We start from the raw sequence: 17,511 nt of genomic DNA on the forward strand, positions 1-17,511 counted from the left end.
TGGTTTGAAAGCAAAAGCAGCAAGAGATGCTGTCGCTGTTGCAGTGTGTGTTTTTGATTGTAATGCAGTTTGAGTAGTCAGCTTTATAATACTTCCTGTTTTGTGCTGTTGTAGCATATTTTATTATTAATGGATTGTTCCTTTCCCCCCGTGGTGTTAGTTTTTGCCCTAGTTGTCCATCTCCCCAAAGACCTGCCCTTTTGTTCCCTTTTCCTCCTCCCACTGAATGTCAATCCCTCCCCAAGCCTGCCCCTTTCTCTAGAAACTTCCCTATGAATTTTATAGTCTTCAAAACCCCATTGGTTTGTTTAAGTTATTCTCCTCCCCTGTAGTCCCCTATTGGTTTAAACATTGTATTCCCCGCCTTGTGGTCCACCCCCAGTTGCTCCCAGTGTGTTAAAGATTGTATCCTCCTCTGGGCCCTCTCCCCATTTCTAATTTGATGTATGCATTTGAGTCAGTGTCTTTCTGTCCCTGACCCTCCAGGGAAGAAACTCCTTTGGAAAACATACAGAAGACCTCTCCCCGTTCCTTGTCCCTGCCCTCGGCGCAGTCCTATCCCCAATGCAGTCCACCTGTGCCATAGAGCAGCTGTGCCCTACAGCTGCACCCTGGATTCGACAGCTTTCTGGGGGCAGCCCACTCTGGCTGTTGGTGTCAGGAGCTAGTCGGTCTGAAGAAATCCAGCATGGCAGCAAGACTCCAAGTCAGAAATACAATTTATTAGGAAAAGGCAAAAAACCAAATACATGCAATAATACAAAAGAAAAACCACGGACAGAATACAACCTGTCACCCTGCTAGTTAGGGTGGTGGCAGCAGTCCGGATGAAATGGTCTTGTTGAAGTGGTGATCCTGTAGAAACCATCTGGTAGCTCTTGTCCTCTGAAGACCAGTGGGTGAGGGTGGCCGTTCTTCTAGGAAGCCAGTGGAAAGACTGCTTGTGGTGTCCCAAAACTCAGATTCTATCCAGCTGGGGATGCTTAGCTCCTGCCCCCTGGGCAGAGCATCTTGCAATGGGCTCAAATTGTTCTGAGTCATGCAGTGGTTCCTTGATTACCCTTTAAACAGAAATGGCTCCTGGAGGGAGTCATCTCTGAATCATGTGGCAAGACATGGATGGCCCCGTTAAGAGATAAGGAGATAAGGAAAAAACGATGCCCCTCCCGGTTTCAGCAGCTCTTGAGGTTGGGAGCAGAATACATTTTTATATTGTAGCCTAGGACAATACAGGATGAATGCTTTTGCATTTGCAGGAAGTTTGTGTGGATTTGAAAAGCATCCTTATAGCAGAGGCACAAAAGTATTCTCATACCCTTTTAAATCATCTTCAAACCAAGCAATTCTCACAATAAGGTAGCACATGAATGACTTGCAAGTGAGTTGAAGAAACACGGCAAAGATAAGTAGTGTTCAACTGCAGAGAATCGTTTAGGGACACCATACCTTTATATACCTTTATATTTTAAATCAGGAAGCATGGATGGACCGTTTTTTTCCCCTTAGTTGACTACAGAACCAGCGGTCCCTTGCGGGAGGGTGTTTGGATTCAAGATGACACTGGCAGCTAAGAGCATGGCTACATAGAAGGTGCTACTTTTAGACCAGAACATTCAACTACTTAAAGGCAGATAGGAGAATAGCTGACTAGTGACAGCTCTGAGCAGAAGAGCCTGTGGCTTATCCTGTGGGAACAATAGTAAGACATTTCAATTGAAAAACCCCATTCATTTCCAAGGACCAAACATCAGTAAAAATAAAAGGTCCAGTAAAGACACCCTAGTGCTCTTCTTATCAGAAGCATGTTCCTCCATATGAGAGCATTTAGGAAAGGACAGTCCATTCATAAAGAAAGGTGTGCCAGTTAGAAAACCTGTAGAACAATACAAGACAAACTCACCCAATATACATCCTCAAATGCAAAATGAAGAAATAATCATTTCAAGCTTCCGTGGAATTAATTGCATTTTATTTGTTCTTTTCATTTCAGCTGCTATCAAGTTATTTTTTAAGACTGAATTTTATGAATTCAGCAAAGCTCTCTTTTTGAATGTCTGCATACCCCTATAAAACACTGAGGTGACAAAGAGAACGGCAGTGGAAGGAAACCTGGTCCACCTCCCCCTCCTTGAAGCTTTAGGCCAGCGAGTGATTAGAATTTAGTCACTTCATTTGCTTTACCAAGAGAGAATGTTTTCCAGCCTTTATCTTTCCTTTTGGAGCTGATTCACTTTGTAGTCATAAATTCTTGACTCAGTTGGTGAGAAACAATGGCATTACAGCCGTGGATGTTAAAGTGCACTGATGGGAAATGAAGTTTTCATCTTCAGGTCCTTGCTTCAGTAAATCTTCCAAATTCATCAGAAAGAAAGTTCCCAGACCAGTAATCCCCACTCAAATGACCTAATTCAAATAGTCCGTAGGCATAAGAGGCATCAAGCAGGTGCTGTCATCTGTTAGGGGAACACCCAGCCAGTACATGATTGTCTAGTTAGGTGGCAACAATTTTGGAAATAATTTAGTTTTTTTGTATTGCAAGTGAATGGTCAATACATTTTATTAGTGGATACGGGTAAAAGAATGTCTTCTGCATCCTTTCAGAGGGGAAGCTTCCCTAGATCTAAAGCTGCTCAGCTCCACGATAGGATGCTTTGTCTGAAAAGGGAACTCAAGTCTTTGTCCTTTTGGATTGCTTCCATAGTTTTTCACTCACTCTTCAGGTACCTGTTAATATGTTCTGTTATCCCTTGCAAACTTTTATGGGCATAGTCACTGAATTGGTACGTATTCCATGAAGTCCACAGGCCCTGTTGAGATGCAGCCACAGGTCTCAAGGGTGTTAGCAGATGTTATTCTGAGGCCACAGGTCTCAAGGGTGTTAGCAGATGTTATTCTGAGGCCACTCCTAATGATGTTTGATGGATCATAGTGACTGAGGAAAGTGCCCAAAGACTGGATGAAAGCAAATGTCACCCATCTTGGAAAAAGGCAACTAGGAGGACTTGGAAAAGTACAAGCCAGCCAGCCAGCGTCATTTTTATCCCCAGGAAGTTGATGGAGCAGCTATTGCTGGAAAGCATTGCCAGGCACATGAAGGAGGACAAAATAACATAGTCAGCATGGATTTACCAGGGGAACTTCATGCTGAACAACTTTTTAAACTCCTCTGATGAATCAACTTGCCCGGTAGATGAAGGGAATATTGTCTGCCTGGGCTTCAGGAAGGTTTTTGACATTTCTCTAGGTGGCAGCACACATACATCCCAGAAGGAATAGTGCAAAGAGGAGGGAACCAGTGTCTTTTCAAGGATGCTCAGTGAAAAGACAAGAGGCAGTAGGCACACACTGAAATACAGGAGATTGCCTCTGCACATCAGCAAATGATTTTTTACTGTGAGGGCGACTGAACCACGGCACAGACTGCCCAGAAAGATTGTGGAGCCTGGATCTTTGAAGACATGAAAAGTACACCCAGATATAATCCTGGGCAAGAGGCTCTAGGTAGCCTGGTTTAAGCAGGGGGGTTGGACCTGGTGAGCCCCACTGACGCCTTCCACTCTCGTTCATTCTGTGCTAGTGAATTCTCTTAGAGATGCATTTCAAGCACTGGCATGACAAAGATCTGTGCAGAGAGAGATCCAAATGGACATGGGATCTAAGTTCCTTAAGTAGTGCTCAAGAAGAATGCAAAACTCTGGGATAAGTGTCTCTTCCATAACTGAATCCCTTTCATGGGAAAATTCCCCAGCTATAGAAAGATCTTCTGATAGGCATGCTTAAGACTGACACTGGCTGAGCAAATTTCTCCCTATGTGTGTTTAAGACCAGTTAGGATCTTCACCAATAGTGTTGTCAACATAGTCACAGAATGTATATTGTTAAGAAGGGACAACTTACATCAGAATGGCAAATATTGGTCCACAAAATGTATTAATGTATGGGAACTATCTACTTGGGTTGAAAATAAAAAGAAAGAGTTAGTCTTTATTTATCAATTTCATCGCAATATTGATAAGGTAAGAAAAAGACCTTAGTCCTTAACCTTCTTAACTCAAACAAAGATTTTTAAAAATTCCTTGTAAAAAATGTATCCTAATTATCAGACTATGAAACAATTTTAGTTGGGAAAAAAGTTCCAAAATTGTGTAGATAGTGGTAAAGAAGCCAAGAAAATAGGTAAGAAACAAAAAGAGAGCAAAAGAGTCAGCTTCAGTCTGCAAGCTCGTTCTAGAAGTAATCTGCTAGAAAAAGGAACCCCCAGTTGAATTTCCAATGTATTCATGCACTTGATTCAGTAACTAGTCAATGTAAAAACCAATCCTTTTGTACAACTTCTCCCAGCAACAAAAACTCCAGCAGCTTGACACCACCATCATGCCTGTCCCAGATGTATTTTAAAAGAAATTATCCTTTCTTGAAACTCTGTTTGCATAAAAGTTGCAAGACATTGGAGGGAGTCTCCACATTCTCATTTCTCCGTGTGGCTTGAAAGTATATTTGATAAAATATGCAACAAAGCATATGATTTATAAGGTAGGGTAAAATGGATGATTTGGGAATTGATCTCTTGTTGATATTAAACTTCATATCCACTCTCTGTGAAGTTTCTAAAACAAATGATGGAGCTGAGGCATGAATCTGCCACAACAAGTGTTAAGCAAACATACACACTCCCCTTCACATGCCCCCCTTCCACACACACCTAGGCCCACGCAGAGGTCAGCATAGCAGATGATGAACACCTTGGAAAAGACCGAAATGCTAAATACCTCTCTTTGGGGGCAAAATAGCTGGTGCAACAATTCAAATATCTGGTGTAAAAATTCTGTTTAATATCTACTTCCTATTTAAAACACAGCTTTTCATTTAATTATATGTAGGGAATATTTTCATATTATTTGTTTCTTTACAATTACTTCGTTCTCATGTGTTGTATGTCTAGGAATATTTTCATCTAAAAATAGAAAAAAATAGATAATATCTTTTCAGAAGAAAACATTGGTTTATACAATTTTAAAGCATCATGATATGGAAGAATTCTTTTGTCCCTCACTAAAGTGGAAGAACTATTTGGATCACAGATCATTTACAATTAAATACTTTACCTTTTTAAGATGCTTTCAGTCAATTTTATATCCTCATTGCTTATTCATTGTAAACAGTAATTTTTCAGTGAAGGGAAAGTGTGTGGTATATCTGCATTATGTTCAAACCCAATTCCTACTAAAGGCCAGGCTGAACCCCAGTAAATAATGTCCTGAATGATATTTTGCCGCCTTCTTTGGCACTTCATGAAATCCTAACATGAGGAAGTGTGGAAATACAGAGATTTTGTCCCATGTAGAAACCCATCCCATGTATTTTATGCTGTAATTCTTCTCTCTTTTAAAATTTGCTATCTTCTGCATAGTTTTCATTAACCTGTTACAGTAGTGAAAATCACAGATAAAGGTAATTTTGTAACACTTTGATTTTACCCCAAGAGCTGAGGGAAAACTTGCTCCTGTACTTCAATCTGAGTTTCTTCTAGATTCAAACTTTGTTTCTCTACCATCAAGAGTCTCCTGTGTTGCTGCTCAAAGCCCCATCCAACCTGACCTTGAATACTTTCAGGGATGGGACACCCACTATTCTCTGGGCAACCTGTTCCAGTGTTCCAGCACCCCCACAGTAAAAAATGTCTTCCTTTCATCTAATATGTGTCAGAAGTATTAAATCTAGGCATATAAACTTTGAGGAAAGGTTTTTCTTTTGATTTGAATCACATTTTATATGAATACTGACTTACAGGTGACTAAAATATGTTGATGGGCATTTGAGCTGACACTTTTTGAAAAGGTGCATGGAATTTAAAATTAAAACCAGCACCATTAAAAGCTTTGTGCCGTTTTCTTTTTCCTCTGGTATTCAAAATTGCATATATCAAATATCTGTGCTTCATACAAAGCTCTTAGACACTCTCAGAAAAAAGCTTTTCTTTCAGACTAAGTTGCAGTTTACGTAGAACACTAGTACTAGTGAAGGTTTTTCTGGGCATAGGGGGAACACCTTCTCATTGGATTTGTGTGCAGAATGCATTTTATCCAAACTGGAAAATTGATCCCAGCTGTGTTCTAGTCATCATTCTTACTGCATCAGGCCTGAAGATTCTGTGAAAAGTAGCCTGTGGACCTTGAACATAGCTCATGTGAAACAGATGAGAGGCGATGGAGAAGTTGAGGGAGAGAATAAAGAGCATACGGCCCAGTACAGACTAACAATTGTTTGGCACCCTTTAAAGGCTGTGTTTGACAAGCAGGGCTGAAGCAGGTCTGCAAAATATCCGGGAGATCAAAATCCATTGAAGCAAATTGCCCTGGCCAGTCACCTTGCTGCCGATAATTCCCTCTCCATACCAGCTGATCAGGCCTAACAATGCTGCTGCAGAAGTATTGTGAAAAAGGCAGGCATATTTTCACAGATGCAGGGGAAAATCCCCTTGGATGATGGTTCCAAGGGATTACTTGATGGAGCAAGTTATGTACCCTTATCTACCGTGCAATATCTAAGTTGGTGAGTTCACTATCTGTCAGCATCACTTTAGAAAATAAATGTTTGATCCACAAAAAAATATTTCATATGTCCTGTCTACCTGCTTCATTTCAACCAATGAATAGGCTACGTTCCATCAGCAAAAGGTTTATGATCCTATGTTTCTTTAAACTGTGGTAATTCTTTATTTTTTTCTAAATCAGACAGTGTCTATTCATAAGATTCAGATGTCCATGGCAGGGGTGGAATTAAATTCACATGTTAAAAAATAACCTTCTTCTTGTTATCTTTTTATTAAATTACTGACATGTAACATCAGTCTGAGAGCTGAAGAAAACCCCTTCATTTGCTGTTTGCCAAGTATCATCTATGTGATACAAATTCTGCTTGAGAAATCACACCCGTACATTGCCATGTAGCACTACTAGTAATGCTTTCACAACCTTTTCTTCATCATTAGGTCTTTTGGTGAAGTGAATGATTAGAACATAAGCAAGGGCATTTGTTCAAGATGCTCCAGAAAGAGCTGTGGTCTGTTCTCTTCTTTGCTGCCTATGTTAGCACTGAGCTGCAAAAAATGAAAGATTACTAGGAAAAGTGTTACTTTCAGTCTAAACTTGTAAATGATGTTTGGAATACCCTGCTAAATGACAAGGTGCTCTTTTAAAATATGGCATCTTAAGGGAAAATGTCAGCTTTAAAAAGGTTTTGAGACAGTTGCTTCTGGAAAAAAAAAAGAATTGGAGGCATCTAAGGTCTTTAGGCATACTATTTTGAAGATTGATTCAAAACACAGTTTCTTCATATAGGAAGAGCAGAGGACCATAGATGCAACCCATTTGAAAATGGATTTCTATATGTTTCTGGTTGGGATTACCAGACATCATTTCTTGTGAAGTCGAGGGACTGCAGTTAGCACTCCAATAATTTCCTTCCCTGAAATTCAACTGCATTTGCTCCTTTTTCCAGAGTCCCCATTTATTAGTGAAGGTATGCTCTATCTATGCATTAGAATATTCCATTAGAGTGTGTGACTCATACTTGCTAGTTAAAATTAGCTGGAACGGAATGGATAGTCACAGTTGCTTGTATACAATAGTCTTATTTTGGCAAGTTTTCTTTAGACAATGTTGAAGCAGCACTAGCAAATAGGAAGTACAGCTTGCAGCAGGGAAGGACACTCTTCTGCTTTCTCAAGTTTCCTGTAGTTAAATAGACGCCAAAAGGCTTTTCCTAGTACTACTACTGTCTTGTAGGAATACTTGATCTAATCCTATCTTTGATCAAATTACTAATGGGTTACTTTTCTACAAGGCAGAACATTTTTCTTTTAATAATATGTATTTTGTAAGGTGGAAACATGAACTTGTGCACCAGTCACGTGGAATGTACTCCTTATTAAGTTTCACAACCTTCTTTAGAAAATATTGACTGTGTGTAACTTCAGAAGAAGAATTCTGGGCATCTTCATTCTATTGATGTAATTGTTTTTCTGCCATGCTGGTATTGTTTTCTATCATTTTTACCAAGAGAAATATTTTTCCCTGACACCTATGGAAAAGACCTATGTTTACTCAACAGTGCGGCATCAGTACATTGTTTAGAATGATTTCAACATGGTCCCAAACATATCGGACAGCTAGACAGCAGAGGTTAGCAACAGGGAATGGGAATAACTTCTGAACCGTTTCAGTAGATTTCCCAGGAAGGGCTTGCTTTCTGCCACTGCAAATTTTCCCAGAGATTTTGTCTGGTTAAGAGTTGCATCAAAAGAGTATTTTTGCACAAACCTTGGGGCAAGCTCTGTCTCCGATTTACTAGTGAATGCAAAGAGGGTGAAAGTCCTGCTTCAAAGCCCTCTGTGTGCTTTCTGTACCAAGAGGGGGGGTGACCCCAGAAATAAGTTTTGATCTCTCTTCAGAACACAAGGCATGTCATCACCTCATTCATCTTCTTCTGGGACTCATAGCATCTTAAGACTAAGAAGCTCTCTTGCTTGCTGAAGTGCGTTCAGCAAAAAAACCTTGTCTCATCAGCAAATTTGAACACAACTACAGTCGAGTCAATTCCAATGCTGGCAGGGCAATACTCTACCCCACTAGTAACACGCCACTATTAGAAGACTGTGTAAAACTATTTTTGTACAAAGTAATCGGAGGGAAAAATAGAATTGGGAAGAACTGCACATTGTTCTGGAAAAAGCCTCCTGCCTCAGTCTTACAGACATCATTTGCTGGTATCATTTTTAATAGTTGGGGTTTTTTAAATTTTGTAGAAGAAAAAATATTACTGCGCCTTTATGTTTCCTTAATAGAAGTACAGCCATTTCTTAATAGAATAGAAGTAAGCCATTTGAATATGTACAAATGGTCTTTTCAAATACATATGCTATAGCACACTGTGAAAGTAATTAGCTATAAAGAGAAATCTAAAGGTTTAAAAAGATTTTGGAAGAAAGTAAGTCTAAGGTGATAGAAGAAGAAGAAGAAAACAGCAGTTTTCTTCTGGTGAAAAAAAAACAAACGGAGGACCTTGTACAGTGGAGATGTATTATTTGACTTCCTGAAAAACTGAGTAGGTTTGCTATTGCCAATGGTTTTCATTAGGAAGGAAGAGATTCCTTTGGCAAAAAAACCCCTTCAAATTGACTTGACAAAAACGTGATGACACTTAACTTCACCAATCCTGAAGAAAAGTTCTCATCACTTGATCTGGAAATCATGATGGTAATGGAGACAAGGATGTCTAAGCCATGCCATCAGGAACATAAAAAAGCATTAGAATGCAGGTAAGACTGAGCTCCTGAACTAGTGTGAAGAGAATGCAACAAAGACATTTTCCTTTAAGAGTCTTCAGGATGGAAGGCAGAGCAAATTTTTTCATGTGAAGTATTTCTGAATAGAATGAATCTTCAAAATAACATTGTTTTCCAAAACCTGTTTACAGTATCTCTTACCATGATACACAGTTCCTATGAATAGAAAAAGCAAAGCACTTTTTTCCAAACTGTTGTGCACTCTTAAGCAATCTACAATAAAAATAGTATTTTTTCATGCTGGGAATGATGTTAATTACAAAAAGGCCTTGTAGCACACTTGGCACTGTAGTCTCTTGATTAGCATAGCTTTTTATTCATCAAACACGTTTCACATTGACTATTTTTCTCTTTTAAATAACGGCGTCTTTGTACTTATGCAGCATCCATGAAGAATTTCTTGGGTGTTATTTTGTACCTGATCCTAAATGGCAGGTTCTGCATTCTGCCATCTGTCTAGCTTTGCCATTTGATGCAGCTTCTGAGAGGTATTTTCAGAATCGAGGACTACTTGCAAGAATGATGCTAAATCCATGCATTTTACTCCTTGGTTAATGCAAAACTATTTTTCCTTTACAGTTCAATGAGAACAGGAAAATAATGATGGTGAGTTCAATCCTTAGAGTAATACAAAGAGGACTATTATCATCATTAGAAACCAAGCAAGGTGTATTTATTGCACATGCAGTATACTCACTGATGCAAATTACCCTGTAAATTCCAAAGGAATCTGTATCATAGGAGTGGATGGAATGTTTCTATTGATATTTTGCTTAAAGCAGAAAATTAATTCTTTTGACAGCCAACTCATGATTGCAAGCTCACTTTCAACTACAGCTTTCAAACAGATGAAACATGTCTGTTTATAAAACGATACCGTACAGTACACAATAGCAAGTCAGGTCATAGACATTCAAAAGAAAAAAACAGATCAAAGGACACATTCATTCCCATCTACAAGCCCTCAAGAGTGTACAGGTCAAATGTCCCCAGAAAACTAGGCTGGTGGCGCAAATTCTCTATGTTGGCACCAGCAGAAGCAGCTGCTATCTTTATAGGATGCAATCTTGCTTACATCACCCTTCAGAGCAATCTTCTGTACCCCTGCCCAATACACCTTCTGCTCTATTCCTTGGACTTCACATTTGCATTTCTACAGAGTCCTGTCCTGCAAACTGACTCAAAGTTCAGGTAATAGATTTCCAAGATTTAGAAATGTTGTGTGAGGTTTATTTATTTCATATTTCCTTCCATCTAAGCAAACTGTAACTTTCTGAAGTGAAATATTTCGAGTATGTCACGTGTATTTTAATGTTAGCTCTGCTTCACATTCAAACTTCTCACAGACCCCTGTGATGCCTTGCTGCAAAAATAGATAGCTGCCAAGAGTGGTTGTGGGAAGTTAGAATTGCCAGAAAACCATACAAACAATCTAACAATAGAGCCTTGGATTTCTGAATATAATTGCACAGTGTAAAGTCAAAATATAATATTTCAATGATTTTATATAATGATGATGCCGAATTTTGCCCCAAAAGGCGAGAATAAGCTGCCCAGAGACTGGATTTGAGGTCTATAGGCAGGAGGTATTTATTGGCAACGCGTTGGAGAAATCACTAAATGGATTTCCAAATTGTGTACAGCAAAAGCAGGTTTTTATACAATTTTGAAAAAGGATTACATCATTATTACATGCATATTCATAGGTAGGCAGGAGTACAGTCGGAGTCTTCCGGGAATTCTTGGTCTTCCTTAGTTAAATTTTAAGCTTTTCCTAATTTGGGCAGTTTCCTGTTATTCTTGGCATGTCTTTCCATGGCTTGGCAGAAGTTATTGTTGTAGTTGGCTTGATTCTATGGCTTGGCAGGTCACTTTAACTTATTGGCTTCCATTTCTGCTTTTCTCTTCAAATATTCTAATTCCAATGTTTCCTCTTCAAATATTCTGATTCCAAAGTTTCTTCTGTGTGTGTTTTTTGGTTAACTTATCTAGATATATGATCAAAGTTAGGGCTCCCTAACAGTGTATTTTAGGTTATTTATTAACTTATCCAAATATCTGATCAAAGCTCTTCCTAATAGTGTATTTTAGGTTATTTAGTAACTTCTGCGATTCCCTTGATATACCTTTAAGTGTCTTTTAATTCTTTTATTTCTCAAAAAAAAAAAAACCTTATTGTTCAATATAATGAATGGCTTCATTCCCCCCTTTTCTTATAACTTACGAATTCTTTCGTCAAATCCTATAGGGCGCTGATACGCTCGTACCATAGCCCAAATCATTTGGGTCCTTCTCATTATGATTCTTAGTCTCCACCACATACAAATATTTGTGAGAGTTAATAGTAACAGAATTACAATTACTATTAGCATTGGGTGTACCAGGTAGTTGAAGACTTGTGTAGCTGTTGGGGAGTATCCTGTAAAGATATCCCACCAATGATGCTGGCCTACTTGTTCCACTTCGGTCAGGACATTCTTTATTTTTTCTGAATTATGTTCTACCTGCCATACCATTCGTTTAGTTGTTTGATTCACCTTTTGCACCAATTTCTTTACTTTAGGATGTGCGAGCATTGCTTTAAGAACTTTGACGTCCATCCCTATTTGTAATTTCGGTATCTCTTGATATAGGTTAAAATCTGCGTTAATTAGCTGTTGAGTAGTTATTGGGACAGTATAATGAAAATCACAACCTACTATCTTGGTGAAGTTGCATACACAGAAGTTAGTATTGTTAGTCTCCATTTGGCAATTATCTATAGTGACGTTGTCACAAGCTGTCCTTACGCAAGCGCACCCATTCCCTATATAGTAAACTTGTGATTGTGTTTTATTATGCGGAAGCATTTCAAATGTACATACACTATTTTCAGCATCTAAGCATAAATCTTCTGCTTCTACTACAGCGTTTTCGCAGACATAGCCTAATTGTCCTCTAGGAATGCATGCTTCTGTGCTAACCGATTGCCACCTATTTTTGGTATTATCATAACTGGCCCAGACATTATGGTCTATTGGCCTGACAATGACATTTTGATGTATTGTCCCAAGAGTGAGGATAGGAAAGATAGCTCTTTCCTCTGCTGCACTAATGGTGAGGACATAGGCTTCAATGTGTTCTTGTTGAGGCTCATAAGTGAAATTTACTAATTGCCACCAGGCTTGGTGGTCCTTTTCAAATTGTGTAGTATGATTGTCCTTTAATATTGTTTCTCTTATCTCTTGAGGTAATATACCTGATGTTCCTTCTCTCATTATTCCTGCCGCTACTGATTGTACCCATTGTTGCGTCTGAGGGCATTGGATAGCTAGTGCAACTTCTTTGCTAAGTTCCCCTGTATAGTCAGCAAACTTTGCGAAATCCTCTGCAGTGTTGTTTGCTACCATGGTTAGCAATTTTACTACTAGTGATTGTGTTTCTGCTAATGTGATCATGGATGAACTGAGAGGCATTTTAAGCTTCCCCAAGTTCGACGTGACAGTACTCAATTTGTTTACTAACACCTCTTGATCTATCGTGTTTAATATACCAAATCCGGTGCCAATCCACCCACTTATATCTCTTTGTGCTCTTCTGTGATGAGATCTTGTTGCTAACCATGCATTCCATCCCTTAAGGCTTTGCTGTATAAATGGTTGGCAATCCTTCTGCAAATATGTAATATCGGTGTGAATGTTCATCTGGACCTTTTTCAGGGAATAAGTGGGGTCTAACAATAATTTTTGTTCATTGGATTTTCGTATCACCTGAGGCCCTATAAAGGTTAGGTTATGTACTGCTATACATTCCACCAGTGGAGTGGTTTCTTGGGGCAAGTCTAGACCTGGGTACAATGGGATCACGTCCTCTGGTAATGCCACCTTATATCCGACAGCACGCTTAGGGAAGCCAGAACCCACTTCCAGCATTTTCAACTCTCTTTCACATGTGAAGGTCATCGACTGATCCAATCTAAATGCCATCTCGCACTGTGCTTTCCCTTCCTCAGGACCACTAGATGCTACAATCTTTCCTGCAGAAAAGAGAAGAGGGTGAAGGTCAAGGGTTATGTTTTGAGGATGTAGTTCCCCAAGCGGATCTTCTGTATAAATTACTGAGTCTCGGGGTTGTGATCCGGATGGATCTTCCCTGAAGTCACTCCACTGACATGAAATTGGGCCCTTTTGCTGAATCCAGGCGGTGGGCTTGCCCATTTTCACTGGACTAAAAGTAATTAGGTTATGTTCAGAGGCTGCCATCAAGGGATGAATTGTTAATACTAGCCGCCTTGTTTTTCCTTCTACTAGGTCAAGTTCTCGACACCCAATTTGGATTAGGTCTCCCTTGTATGCTACCATGGTGGGCTGATTCCACGCTTTACTCGCGTATGGCTGATTGTTACGTAAGGCATAAACCTCAAAATAGGATCCCTTTGGTTCCGTTTCCATCTCCGGGTGGATACACTGGTGTGCATTAGACCATGGGTCTATTGGGGCAGAGTCTTGGGGAAGAACTATACTTATCGAGAGTCCAATGATCAAGGTTGTGAAGGTCTGAGGTGGAGTCAGGATCATGATGTCTGTTCCTCTTGTTTATTCTCCGGAGCCTTCTTGACCCGAGAGTAATGAATCCACGTGGGTCGCTCCTTGATCCGAACCGCGGTGAAAGTAGTCAGCAGCACTTGGAAAGGTCCCTCCCACTTCTCTTGTAGGGGTTTTCCTAAAAGATTCTTAACATACACCCAATCACCGGGATTAAACGGATGCAGTTTGCAATCAGGTTGTTTAGGTTGGTGCTCTATCACCACAACAGCATTCTTATCGAACTGTTTCCCCACCGTAATTACATAATCATAAATGTACTGGTTACCGATTTGGTCTATAGCGTCCCCATTTACAATTTGCATAGCATAAGGTCTACCATACAAAATTTCAAATGGGCTTAACTTTTCTTTTGATCTTGGTTTGACTCTCAGCCTAAGCAGAGCAATAGGCAAAGCTTGATACCACTGCAAATTAGTCTCCTGGCATATTTTGGCAATTTGCTGTTTGATGAGATGATTCATCTTTTCCACTTGCCCACTGGCCTGTGGACGGTAAGGCGTGTGTAATTGCCATTTGATTTGTAATGCTTTGCTTATTGCTCTCACCACTTTTGCACAGAAATGTGTACCCCTATCCGAAGAAATGCTCTTCGGTACCCCAAACCGTGGAATAATTTCATTCAACAGTACTTTAGTTACTTCCCTTTCCTTATTTGTCCTACAAGGGAATGCTTCAGGCCACCCAGAAAATGTATCAGTTAATACCAACAAATACCGAAACCCCCCTTTTCTTGGGAGTTCAGAAAAATCAATTTGCCATACTTCACCTGGGAATTTACCTCGATTTATAGCTCCTTGGTGTACCTTGGTTCCCGTATTTGGGTTGTTTTTCAGACACCGCTCGCACTGGGATGTAACGTGCTTTACAGTAGTAAATAATTTCGGTCCTGCTATCCTGGCTTGCAAATATTGGTAAAGCGGATCTAGACCCCAATGGGCCTTTTCATGCTCCGTCTTTACAATCTGCCACATTAGGTTCCCTGGTATTATCAACTGTCCTGTCTCCAATTGTGCCCATCCACTGTCTAACAATTTACCTTTATTCCTTTGAATCCATCTATGATCTGATTCCTGATAATTTGGTTGGAGGTTTACATCCAGCTCTCCTGGTATTAGAGCTGTTATATTTACCTCTCCGGTTCTTGCAGCAGCTAATTTAGCTTCTGCATCTGCCTTTCTATTCCCAACTTCTGGAGTAGTGTTACCTTTTAGGTGTCCTTTACAATGCATTATGGCCACTTGTGCTGGGAGTTGGACTGCTTCTAGCAATCGTAGGATTTCCTCTGCATGTTTGACTGTTTTCCCTTGAGTAGTCAACAGTCCTCTTTCTTTCCAGATGGCTCCATGAGCGTGCACAACAGAAAAGGCATATTTAGAGTCTGTCCAAATATTTATTCGCATGTTCTCTGCCAATTCCAGAGCTCGAGTCAGAGCTATCAATTCTGCCTTCTGGGCTGAGGTCCCTGCAGGCAAAGGGTTTGACTCGATTACCTCTTCTGTGGTAGTTACTGCATAACCAGCCATTCTTACTCCTTGTTTTACGAAGCTGCTACCATCCGAGAACCAGTCATCTGCATCTTCGAATGGCTCTTCTTTGAGATCCGGGCGACTGGAGTAAACGGCTTCGATTGTTTCCAGGCAATCGTGCTCGATGGGTTCTGCTGAAGTCTTCCCTTCTAGGAATGAAGCTGGGTTCACAACGTTAGTTACCTGGATAGTAACATCATCTGACTCAGCCAAGATAGCTTGGTACTTTAGGAATCTGGAAGGTGACAGCCAGTGATTTCCTTTCTGCTCTAACACAGCAGATACAGTGTGAGCTACTAACACAGTCATTTTCTGGCCCAGAGTGAGCTTTCTGGCTTCTTCAATGTTGATTATCACTGCGGCTACTGCTCTTAGACAGCCAGGCCATCCTTTACTCACTTCATCCAACTGTTTGGAGAAGTAGGCCACAGCCCTTTTGTGTGGTCCTAACTGTTGTGCTAGGACTCCTAGGGCCATTCCTTGTCGCTCATGAGAAAACAGCCAGAATGGTTTTGTCACGTCTGGAAGACCCAAAGCTGGTGCTCTCATGAGTTCCTGTTTCAGTCTCTTATAGGCTCCCTTTGCCTCGGGAGTCCAAACTAGAACACCCTTACTTTCCTTTAGTAAGTCATAGAGTGGTTTGGCGAGTATCCCGTATTGATAGATCCATAGCTGACACCAACCGGTCATCCCCAGGAAGGCACGCAAATCTCTTACCGTCTCTGGTCTAGGCATTTGGCAGATGGCTTCTTTCCTGGCTGCTCCCAGGGATCGCTGTCCTCTGGAAACTTCATATCCCAGATACACCACTTCTTCTTGTACCAGCTGTGCTTTCTGTTGAGAAACTCGATATCCATTTAAACCCAGAAAGTTTAACAGGGAAATAGTCCATTCAATGCATTCTTCTTCTGTTTCTGTTGCTATTAGGAGGTCATCTACATATTGCAAAAGAGTACCATCTCCCAGCGGCCTTTCCCATTGTTCTAGTTCTTTGGCTAGTTGATTCCCAAAAATTGTAGGGCTGTTTTTGTACCCTTGTGGCAACACCGTCCAGGTAAGTTGGGTTTTTCTTCCCCTATCTACAGATTCCCATTCAAATGCAAAGATCTTTTGGCTCTCTGGAGCTAAAGGAAGGCAGAAGAATGCGTCTTTTAAATCTAACACAGTGAACCATGTCAAATTATCTTTTAATTTAGTTAAGAGTGTGTAAGGGTTAGCAACTACTGGATGTAGTGTCTTGGTTATTTCATTTATTGCCCTCAGGTCTTGGACCAATCTATAAGTTCCATTAGGTTTCTTTACTGGCAGGATTGGGGTGTTAAAATCCGATTCACATTCTATCAATAACCCCAATTCTAAAAACCTTGTGATTATGGGCTCAATTCCCTTTCTATCTTCTAACCTCAGTGGGTATTGTTTCCTACTTACCGGCCTCGCTCCAGGTATAAGTTCAATAATGATAGGTGTTGCTTGTTGTGATTTCCCAGGTATATCAGTAGCCCATACTAATGGATATGTTTCACTCAGGATACGCTCAATATTGTGACTTTCAGGCTTCGGTTCTATACAACTGATTGTTAGGCTTAGGGCTGTAATCAGTTGCTCTTCCCTTACTTGAAATTCCAATTTGTCTTTGTTGAATTTTATTACGGCTCCCAAGTTCTCCAGTAAGTCTCTTCCTAATAGAGGCTTTGGTGAATTTGGCAAATACAGAAACTGGTGAATCCCCATTTGTTTCCCAATTTTGTATTTGATAGGTCTCAAAAAGTAAGCTTTTTCTGGTTGGCCTGTTGCTCCCACAACTTGTACAAATTCATCACTCTTAGGTACCAATTCTTGATTTAAAACCGAAAATGTTGCTCCTGTATCAATCAAAAAATCCAATTCCTTTTTACCTTCCCCTAGCTCCATTTTAACCAGTGGGTCTGCTAGGGTACGGCCCACCGGTCCCCCTCATTCACTGCCCTGATGTGCGATAGTAGTAGTGTCCATTGATCTTTCTCTTAGTTGAGGGCACTCACGTTTCCAGTGTCCCGTTTGGAAGCAATAGGCA

Source organism: Molothrus aeneus, unplaced genomic scaffold, assembly GCF_037042795.1.
Source record: "Molothrus aeneus isolate 106 unplaced genomic scaffold, BPBGC_Maene_1.0 scaffold_44, whole genome shotgun sequence".
Lineage (NCBI taxonomy): Eukaryota > Metazoa > Chordata > Aves > Passeriformes > Icteridae > Molothrus > Molothrus aeneus.